Below are 11,910 nucleotides of genomic sequence, written 5' to 3'. Positions count from 1 at the left end.
TAACCCATTTTGAAATAATAAGATTGTATTATTTGAGTATTATGTGTTTTGTGCTTAATTGCTTAATTATGTGGTTTGATTAATTAAGAATAAAAATAAGCGTCAAAATTTAAGTGTAAAATAAACTTAATATCTTTGGTTAATGTTGTAGTAATTGAAACGAGGTTTCCGAATATATATAGAACGCCCAAATCTGACTTCGTATGAGGAAGTTATGATTTATCGAAGTTTCGGCTTAGCAGTATGCAGCCTGTTTTACTCGATTTGTGATCGAGGGGTTTTTAGCCGAAGCAATCTAAATGAGAATCGAAGATCTCATTGTTGGTGTCGAAGCGATAAAAAGTTAGGCGAGAACGGACGTCAAACGAAGAAGTTATGAATTTATAACGAAAGTTTATGTCCCGACCTATTAAAAATAAATAATAAAAATAAAGTCAAAATTTGCCGACGATGTCTAAACGAAAGTTGTAGAGCGTAGTCTCACGTTTCCGTGGATATAAAGAACGTCGAAAACGGAGTTCGTATGAAGAAGATATGAATTTCCGAAGTTTATTAATTAATTTGTATTTATTTTTAAATCAAAATCCGGAAGCCTTATCTGAAGACGAGTCAGCAGTCTGATCCGAGGTACGCCCTGCATACTCGAGTACGCCCCGCGTACTCCGAAGGTGTCGACATCGCAGCAAGTGGCTTCGGATGACGCATGCGCTTACGAACTTGGAGCAGTACGCCCCGCGTAATTGAGGCTTCCAGCCTCCTATAAATAGGATGCGAGGGTTCCGGGTTCAATTGCTAATTTCCTCTCGTTTTTGTGCCGAAGCTCTGCGCGTAAACCCTCGAAGCCATCCCGAAGCCCCGGTAATATTCCCGAGCCCCGAGGCAAGTCCCGAGATCCCGAAGATCCCGAGAAGTGCGGTTCCCAAGCCGAAGCTCTGCCCGCGAGAAGTTTAATTTTTGTGAAGATCTTCCAGATCTGCTGAGGATTACTACTTCTGCAAGTCGTAGTGCTGTCCGATCATCTTCTGATCAAGTGAGTGTGTAGTTACCTTCTTCCAACACATTATTATAAAGTATTTTATACGGAATACGTATTATGTGTATAATTTTGTGGTTATGTGTGTGAATGTGTATTCACTTTCTTCTAACTCATAGATATGATTTATTCTCTATGAGGTATGTGGTATGTGTGTGTGTGCCTCATCTGTTATGTGAAATATGTGTTGATTAAAGCATGCTATACAGGTTTTTAAACTATGTATACAAATGTATATTTTTATCTACTAATATGTTGGGTAGAACATGGGTAGATAGTTGGTGTGTAATAAACAGATGAGAGGCCTCGTTGTTGGTTGATCTAGTCATCTAGCGGAGTTTAGATAACGACCACATACTTTTCTAGATAGTCTTGTGGAAACATTAGCAGGTTCGCCACCTGTAGGTGTTAATGAACTTGGGTGTTCATTCGCTGCACTCCATCCCCCTCATGGTTGCCTTATTTGACTTATATTGTTGAGGTACCCCCGTAGCATGTGTTGTCGCCCCGATGAAATATTCTTAGACTAGGTCCCTTATGATTAGTTGTATTAGGGACATTAAAGTGAGAATAGCGGGAATGGGTAATTGGGTTATTGTTGGTTGGTGAAAATTAAATATGATATTTATTGTGGGTTGAAAACCCTATATGCTCACCAGGCTCCCAAGCCTGACCCTCTCAGTTTTAAATTGTATTACAGGAAGTGGCGGAAGGGCATGAGATGGATGAACCATCAAGTTGTTTTGTTTACAAGTCTGCATATGTTTATATTTGTTAAATGACTTGTAATGTATTCGTTTATGCTTATTGGTCTGTATCGGAACATGACACCCCGAGTTTTGATTATAATGAAAATACATTTCTTTTATGAAATGCTTCGGTAAACATTGTTTTATCATGTTTTGTTTTTGGGAACAAATTCCACAACTCTTTCAAATCAAAAGGATTTACTTTGAAAATATTTAAAAGCATAAATGAAAATCGGCCTTTTCTGGCCGAAATTTTGGGGATGTCACAGTATCTATGTTACAATTACAGTATCAGTCCCCTTGATTTAATTAATCTCTCTTGTTCACAAAATTAATTATAATTTAATTCTTGACCAATATTAATTAAACAATATGATTCTATTTTAATATATTATTCATATAATATATTAATAAATCACTTTTATCCTCTTTCTCTATTATTCTTTCAGTCAAGTTGTTATAGTGAAGGCAACCCAAGAGGACCATGCTACAATCGGGTCAAGTACATACCAAATATATTTATGGGCTTAGACACCTAATCCAACAGTATCCCACTTGTATAAGTATAATAACTATTAATGCAAGTACAAATTCAAAATCCGATTAGCAATCGTAGCTCTCAAAAGTTGTTGTCGAACTCTGACACGTCCTTTAGATAAGGGGTCGTATAGTCCTCCGTTCTCAAGATATCGTGTGGACAGTCACATGGAACATAGTCATACTTATTGTCCACCAGTTTGTTTATTGATCTCTGATTTTTCTGACATAGAAATTAATTGAACACATCAATTCAGTCCTGACCGGGCCCGACACATAAGTCAAAACAAAATCATCGAGGGGCCCAAAATATCACTTTTAACCTCGTAGGATAAAAAGAACATATAAACTTCGACTTATATGCTTGTACTATTTACTCATCAAATCATACACAACAATACATTTTATAACATCAAGTTACTAATGCGTTTACGCATTATCAATGCACAACCAACTCGTAAACAAGAACTATATATCTTGGTTTAAAGACTATATGATATTATCGTCTCACAATCACTCGTGATTAAATTCCATGAAGTGATTCATGTGAGTGCAGGTTTAATCCAATACTCAAATCATATTTCATAAGCACTCATGAATGTTGCAGCAAACTTTTGATATGTCTAAACGTTTAGACAATCGACAAGCCAATTCGTGACAGTCTTGATTCATACTTACTTCCAGCGTATGATCGACTGTGGATAGTTTAAATAATCTTATTATTTAGGAAGTCAAAACATGCAAAGTGAAACAATAGTAAATAATTAACACAAGACAGTAACATTACTCATAAATAATACTCCTGTATTTAATCATCAGTTGTTAATTATAATTTATCTATTATAGGTTTCTAAAGGCTATTTAATCACTAAAACTAATATCGTCCTTCATCCCAATGATCCTAGTGTCTGTAAGTGCTTAACCCTACTCAGTCCCTTCGTAAGGGGATCTGTTGGGTTCTCTTCTGACGATACCCTCTTCACTACGAGGAGTCCCTCTTATACCCGATGTCTAATGAAATGATATTTTTTGTCGATATGTCTGGATCTGCCATGATCCCTTGGTTCCTTGGTTAAGGCAACCACACCTTTGTTATCGTAGAAAATCTCCATAGGCTCCTTTGTGGCAGGTACAACTCCAAGGTCTCCGATGAAGTTCTTTAGCCATATCACCTCCTTTGACGCTTCGCTCACTGCTATGTACTCTGATTCGCACGTTGAATCAGCTACGGTCTCCTGCTTAGAACTTTTCCAAGTCATTGCTCCTCCATTCAGGGTAAAGACCCAGCCCAACTGAGAGCGGAAATTATCTCGGTCGGTTTGAAAACTGGCGTCACTATACCCTCACACTCTTAAGCCATCACTCTCACCGAGGATAAGGAACAATTCCTTAGTCCTTCGTAGGAATTTAAGAATATTTTTTACTGTGGTCCAATGTGCTCTACCAGGGTTCCCTTGATATATGCTGACCATGCTAAAAGCGAAGGTCGCATCAGGGTGAGTACATGTCATAGCATACATGATTGAGCCAACTGTGAAAACATAAGGTACTCTACTCATCTCTGCTGTCTCGGCATCAGTACTCGGGCTTTGAGTCTTACTCAACTTGGTATTGCTTTGGATTGGCAACTCCCATTTTTTGGAATTTTCAATGCTAAAACGTTTTAACACTTTATCCAAGTAAGTACTTTAACTAAGTCCTATTAGTCTTTTACTCCTATTTCTCAATATCTTTATCCCTTGAATATAAACAGCTTCTCCGAGGTCCTTCATAGCGAAGCACTTCCCAAGCCAGGACTTAACCTCCTGCAGGGTTAGGACGTCGTTTCCTATGAGCAGTATGTCGTCCACATACAATACGGGAGAGCTAACTATACTCCCACTGACTTTGACATATACACAGGACTCATCCTCGAGTCTTGAGAAACCAAACTCTTTGACTTTCTTATCAAAACAAAGATTGCATCTGCGAGATGCTTGTTTTAATCCATATATGGATTTCTCAAGCTTACACACTCTATTAGGGTGCTCTGCATTGACAAAACCCTCTAGCCGACTCATGTAAACATCTTCAGCCAACTTTCCATTGAGGAAAGCAGTTTTGACATCCATTTGCCATATTTCATAGTCATGAAATGCAGCTATGGCTCGCATAACCCTTATAGATGTTGGATTAGTGTCTAAGTCCATAACTATTTTGGTATGTACTTGACCCGATTATGAGCATGGTCCTTTTGGGTTGCCTTCACCATAGCAATATGTAGGATGAATTAAGGAGATAAAGGTTTAAATATGATTTATTAATATATTATGAGAATAATATATTAAAGGAGAAATCATATTGTTTAAATAATATTAGTCAAGAATTAATTGATAATTAATTTTGTGGCTAAAATAGATTAATTAAACTTAGGGGACTGGACTGCAATTATTAGATAATTGAGTTATTGGGCTAAGGAATGCTAAAGGAACAAGGGGTGAACGAAATTATGATGGAAGCCCATCATATTTTCGTCCATGGCCTTATCCAGAAGGTTCCATGGGCTGCTTAGAGTTTAAGCTGTCCATTAGGGTTTTGACTGAAACCCTAGCAGCCCACACAAGTATATAAAGGACCCCTTAGGCTCCAAAAACGTGGACAACACTTCCATTAGGGTTTCCAGCCATTTTGGTGCCTCCCCTTCTCTTTCCTCTTCATCCAAGTTGCTTAGTGGTGTTTGTGACTCCATTAGAGGTGCTGCACTTGAGGCACTAAGCTTTTGAAGCCATTCAAGCAAGGAATTGATTGTTATTGCTATATAACAATCAAAGGTAATTCTATAAACCCTAATTCAGTTTATAATATGTTAGATCTAAGTTTATTAGTCTTGGATTCAAAGCATGTACAATAGAGAAACCTAGATCCAAGCATTAGGGTTTGTATGAGCACACAGGATTGTTCTTATGCATAAAACCCATCAATAGATTTAATCTTCATTACAGGTGAGAAGGGCTCATCATTGTCAAATCCGAGAGTTTAAGTAAAGCCCTTCACAACCAATAGTGCCTTATATGTGTGTACTTTCCCATCCATGTCGGTCTTCTTCTAGAAGATCCATTTGCACCCGACCATCTTACGACCTGGCACATTATCTACAAAGTTCCAAACTTGATTATCATACATGGACTGAATTTCGCTGTCCATAGCCTCTTTCCATTTCACAGACTCCGGGCCTGCCATGGCTTCCTTGTAGTTGTTAGGTTCATCCAAATTTATTAGTGTACTATCACTAATAAACGTATCACCTTCACTTGTTATATGGAAACCATACAACACAGGTGGGACAATAACTCTATTGGAGCGTCTAAGAGGTAAGGACTCGTCAATCGGTTCAACAGGAGTTTCCTCCTCGGGTTAAGTGCCAGTGTTAGAGGTCCCTTCATCGCTTAATTCTTGAAGCTCTTCAAGATCAATTTTCCTCCCACTGTCCTCTTGGCATATGAGTTCTCGCTCTCGGAAAACCCCTCTTCTCACAACGAAGACAACATTGTCACTCAGTCTATAGAAGAGATATCCAAAGGACTTTTGCGGATAGCCGATGAAAATGCACCGCTCATGAGGTTCGAGCTTGTCGTGAGTCTCTCGTCTTACGAAAGCCTCGCAACCCCAAACCTTGATATGTTCCAATGAGGGAACTTTCCCTGTCCACATCTCGTGAGGTGTTTTGGCAACCTTCTTAGTCGGGACTAGATTAAGGATATGGGCGGTAGTCTCTAAGGCGTACCCTGAAAAGGAGATAGGTAACGAAGCTCGACTCATCATGGAACGAACCATGTCCAACAAGGTTCGATTGTGCCTCTCAGCCACACCATTCAAATGCGGTGTCCTAGGTGGCGTCAATTGCGAAACAATTCTGCATTCCTTGAGGTAGTCGTGGAATTCAATACTAAGGTAATCACCTCCTCGATCGGATCGAAAGCATCTTAATTTTCCTGCCCAACTGCTTCTCCATTTCTTGATTAAACTCTTTTAACTTTTTAAAGGTTTCTGGCTGATAAGGTCACAAACACACAAAACTCTTACTTTCTTATCTCAAAATGCTCATAACTCATGCATGGCTTGATTTCAACGACCAAGTCTTGATTTTTATGACACTACACCACTAAATACACTCAAAGGGGTTGATTATAGTCTCTGGAGCTCAACTATCTCATAAAGTGTCCAACTTTTGGGACAAAACCCTAAAATACTCTACTATGATGCGCAAAACAAAAGAGTAAGAAAGCTTGGAGCTTTATACCTCTAGATGAAGCTCCCAACTCAGATATGCTCAGATACAAGGCATGGACTCTCACTCCTTCTTCTCCAAAGCTCCTTTCTCACTCCAAGAACACACAAAATCACTTAAAGGCTCTCAAATAGACACACACAAGCTTATGAACGAGCATTAGGGTTTTAGAGGGTTGTTTTTCCGAAGATGGTGGCCAGGAATGAGGCCATCATATCCTTTACATAGGGACACACCCTAAATTAGGGTTTTCACTCTGGACCTAGTACGCCCAACGTACCCTCTGGTATGCCCAGCGTACTAGGTGACTTCTGCGGCAAAAGCACGCACATGAGTACGCTGAGCGTACACTCGCGTACGCCCCGCGTACTCATTGGCACCTTTTTCTCTATAAGGGCTAAACTGGACAAGAACCAAAAGAACAAGGGTTTATAAAGTAAACCTGGACTTGGAATGTTACAATACCCAGGGTGGACCGGATAGACTACAGACCCGGTAGGGCATACTAGTCAGGCCGAAGGCCCGACGAGCGGTCCGGATATGCTGAAGGCCCTGAGAGGTGGTCCAGACGTGCCGATAGCTCGGAGAACGGTCCAGATAGACTGATGGCCCTGCAAGGCGGTCCAGTCAGGCTGACGGCTCATTATGCATGTTGTTTGTTTATATGATATGATTATGATTGTATGACATTGGTATTTTAGGGGAACTCACTATGCTTCGGGCTTACAATTGTTGATTTTGTTTCAGGTACTTCTGATGATCGCGGGAAGGCGAAGGCGTACTCGTACACTTCCTTATGTTTTCATGATTTGATTCTTGGATACCCTAACACTAAACTATTTTGAAAACAAATTTGTAATAATTACTGGTTTTTGAATGATTTAAAAAGTTTTAATTTGGCATGATTTTTATGGGTGTTATAGAGATTGTAAACACATCTAGTGCATGAAATTATTACAAGCATTAACTTCTATTTATGGGAACCATTGACTTAATAGATGACATTTAGGTCGGTTTAACAACCATCTTCAGATTTAAATGTATTTTTCTCTCCCTCTTTACAACCATGTGTCATAAGCGTTAGAATTCCATCATAATATTTAATCATAAGATATTTCTTTCAACATGTCATCTCTGGGAGACTACAAACACAAGGTGGATTTGTTTTCAAAAGCGTGTAATGAGAAACTAAAGCTCAACACATCAATAATCAATAACAAATATTTTCTTAAATAAGGTAAATTGGAAAAAGGAAAAAATGGAGGTAGTAAGGGATGCAACACATTCCCAAGACATGATTTGGCCCAAATATTATTCTAAATAAAATATTATTGGCAATGTTCTTATCAAGTCCCTAGAGGAGGTTTTGACATGCTTTTTTGAAGAGAAAAGAGTAAATTACACGAATGGTCCCTATGGTTTGGGGTAATTTGTGCGTTTGGTCCCTAACTTATTTTTTTAACTCGGAAGGTCCCTACTGTTTGTTTTTGTTATGCGCTTAGTCCATACTGTTTGCTTTTGTTACACGCTTGGTCCCTGTCTTACCTAAAACGACTAGTATTTAAATAGGAAAAAATGATGGGATATGTAAGGTAAGGTGAGAGTGGTGGGGTTGGGGTGTGTTTATTTAAATAAATTAAAAAATTCAAGGACAAAATAGTCTTTTTATGTATGATAGGGACCAAATGCGTAACAAAAACAAACAATAGAGACCTTCGAAGTTAAAAAAATAAATTAGGGACCAAATGCACAAATTACCCTGAACCATAGGGACCATTTGTGTAATTTACTCAAGAGAAAAACATCGCAAAGCTTTCAATTAATTTTATAAGAGAGTCTAATAATTTGATATCTGTGTAATGTTTTTTTATTACATTATATAATTAAATAAGATATTTTTGTTTGAATGATTTTTGTATCTCAACTTTTAAAAACCTATTTGTAATGTCAATATCCACGAGTTGTGTGTAATTTACATTGTCGTATTTACACGAGTCTGTTTGCTGTTACATTAATATAATGAGTGGTCTTAAATAAATCCCAACAAAAGGACCGATCTTGGACCGGACCCAAAAAAAAGATCAAGACCGAACCACTATAAAATGAAACCAGACCGAAAAAAGACTGGCGAAAACTATATGGGATTAGTCCGAAAAAGAAACGATCGTTTCACCTAAAAAAGACTGGACTGTTACTAGACCGCCTGAGACCCGTCCAAGATCAACCTGTAACATCCCAATCATGAGTTATTTTCATTTTTAACCCTATGTATGAAGGAATATTGCATTTGGACCCTTGGGCTTGAGAAAGATTGCAAGAATGGCCCACAGTGGCATTTTGGTGATTTTTGGCCAAAGACCTAGTACGGTGGGCATATGTTGTATACGTTGGGAGTACTAGGGCGGATTGTAACATCCCGATGATGAGGTATTTTCTATTTTAACCCTATGCATAAAGGATTAATACATTTTGACCCTTGAGCTTGAGAATGATTGCAAGAATGGCCCATAGTGACATTTTGGTGATTTTGGCCAAAGACCTAGTATGTTGGGCGTACGTTGGGCGTACTAGGGCGGACCTTGGTATGCTAAGCGTACACCACGTACGTAGGGCATACGTGAAGAATCCTCAAACCCTAATTTTTAGGGTTTTGTCCATATATAATCATCATTATCACCTCATTTATCATTCCCTCATTAGCCTCCATTCGAGAAAACGTCCCTCTAGCTAACCGTAAGTGAGAAGAGTGCATCTTGAGCTTATCTTTGTGTTTTGGTGGTATTCTTGAAGAAGAAGAAGAAGAAGAAGGTGGTGGGAAGACCTTTGGAGCTTGGAAGCAACTTAGATATGGGATTCTCTCATTTCTAGCAACCTCCAGGAGGTAAAAAGCTCCTATATTGATCATCTTATGTTGTAGATCTAGCAATTTCTTTATTTAGGGCATTTTGGTCCCAACTATGATTATTCTTGAGCATGGCATGCTCTTAATCAAATAACTCGTCCTTTTAGACCTAATGAGGGGCTTGAGTCATAAAAATGTGGTCTTGATGCTTAATTTTTCTCCATGCATGCTCTATAAGGTATTAAGGTGTTAAGAAGTTGGGATTTTATGTATTAAGCACTTATTATGTAACGCCCGCAGATTCAGGCTAGTCAATTTAGAGATAATAAACGTTAAAAAAGACTTTTTGATAGAAGATTATTTTGAATAAATAATCTTAACCAAAGTTATAGTATATGTCACAAGGATTCCATACATATAAATAACGCTGAAATCCGACTTATAACGAAAAATTCATGACCTGTCGAAATTTTGCGACTAAACCGACACGGCACCGCGTATTGTAAAAAGTGATTTTGACGAAATATTTTTTAGCCTTAGAGACCTAAACGAAAGTCGTAGTAGACGTTAAATCGAGATCATGATATAGAGGATGTCCAAATTTGACTTCATTTGAGGAAGTTATAAATTTCTAAGATTTTTTGTACAACAGTATACAACCCGAAAATCGAATTTTAGATCAATCGATTTTTAGCCAAAAAAATCTAAATGAGAATTTAAGATCTCGTTAATAGGAGTTCAACGATAAAAAGTCAGTCAAAAGCAGAGCTCGTATGCGAAAGATATGGACGAAGCTTAGCCCCTACTCTTCGAGCGTGGCGAATTCAATACAGATTTGTAAATCTGAGATAGAATGAGAATTAGCCGATGAAGTCTAAATGAAAGTTGTAGCAATTGGAAATACTAACATATGGATATAAAGAACGTCGAGAATGGAGCTTGTATGTTAAAAATATGGACGAAACTTAGTCCCTACTCTTCGAATGCAATGAATTCGCTACATATTTGTAAATTTGATATAGAATGAGAATTAGACGACGGGGTCTAAATGAAAGTTGTAGTATTCGGAAATACCTACACGTGCATATAAAGAACGTAGAAAACGGAGCACGTACGCAGAAGATACGGACGAAACTTAGACCCTACTCTATGATCAAACCCCTATAAATAGAGGATGAATTCTTCATATTTCCTTACTCCATTCCTCTAAACTCCCTCTAGAATCCTTATTTCTTTCTTGTTAGATTTCTCCTAATTTAGGTTGCGATAAAGAAACTCCAAGTCCTCAAAAAGCCAACAAAAAGATGTTTTTAGAGTCGGAGTTCTGCCTGTGCAATTTCTCGGTTTTCATTAAAAGCCTTGTAAGTTAAGCTACACTATTCTGTTTTCAGTGTAACTTATATTTATAGTCAGAAGTCGTTATGAACCTATAAATAAGATTTATCAGTAATTCCAAGTCGTGATACTGATTGATCTACTTATGGGGATGATGTCTAGGTTGTGATTTAATGAGGTGTTTAAAGTGAGATTTCAAAAAACAGTATCCAAGCGGACCCTACCTCTAATATGATCATACCTGGTTGTTCCTTACTTGATAGATCATTAAAGTAGACTTTGAGTTAATGATGAATATAGACTAATAATTAGTCACAATACATATTAGACTAAGACTTAGTGATAATAATGCTAGGTTACGTCAAAGGAGAAGACAGTTGCTAAAAACGAAGCGCTGCCGAAATTTCAAGTCGTCACTTTAACAAGTGAGTGCATAGTCTCTTTCATGAACATGAATTTAATAGAATTATTAATTAAATTATTAAATATATTTATGAGTGAAATATTTGATATTTCCTGAAATACGTGTTAAGAGCATATCTAATAATATATAATGATTTGGGATACATAATAAACATAAATTAATTAAGATGAATATTGAGTATAATCTTCTTATGAGTACGGGTGTGATATACACTGAGGGTAGAACTTTAAAATGTGTCCTTGATCTGAGAGCATGGATTAGACATATTCATTTGTCTCTAGTCCGAGAGTATGGAGTGGGCATAATCATTTGTTATTAATCCAAGAGAACAAATTATACATACCTGATCCGAGAGTACGAATTAGACAATTTTGCCATTTCTATTCTTTAAGGGTAAAACATGAATGCTTTGTTCATGCTTGAAGAAGTTATCTGGATCAGTCTTGATCTTCACCAACCTATTTTGTCTTTGAAGTACTTTGTTCCCCAATAACTTTCCTTCACAAAACTGGTGTCATCACCATTTTTATCATTCATCCCGAGATAAAAAATATCTATAGTTCTCATAAGCTTTTCTTGGAAACATCACTTCTTGTTCAGGGTTCATACACGTGCTTAAATAAAATAACATTTCTATGAGAAAATGGGATCGATGATTCTAAAATTCCGCCCATCATTAAGCAAAAATTCAAAGATCACAACAACATCAACCAAAAAATCGGA

This window comes from Lactuca serriola, chromosome 1 (assembly GCF_051521515.1).
Source record: "Lactuca serriola cultivar US96UC23 chromosome 1, Lser_US96UC23_V15, whole genome shotgun sequence".
Classification (NCBI taxonomy): domain Eukaryota; kingdom Viridiplantae; phylum Streptophyta; class Magnoliopsida; order Asterales; family Asteraceae; genus Lactuca; species Lactuca serriola.
The sequence above is the reverse complement of the archived record's forward strand: the minus strand, read 5'-3'. Positions refer to the sequence as shown.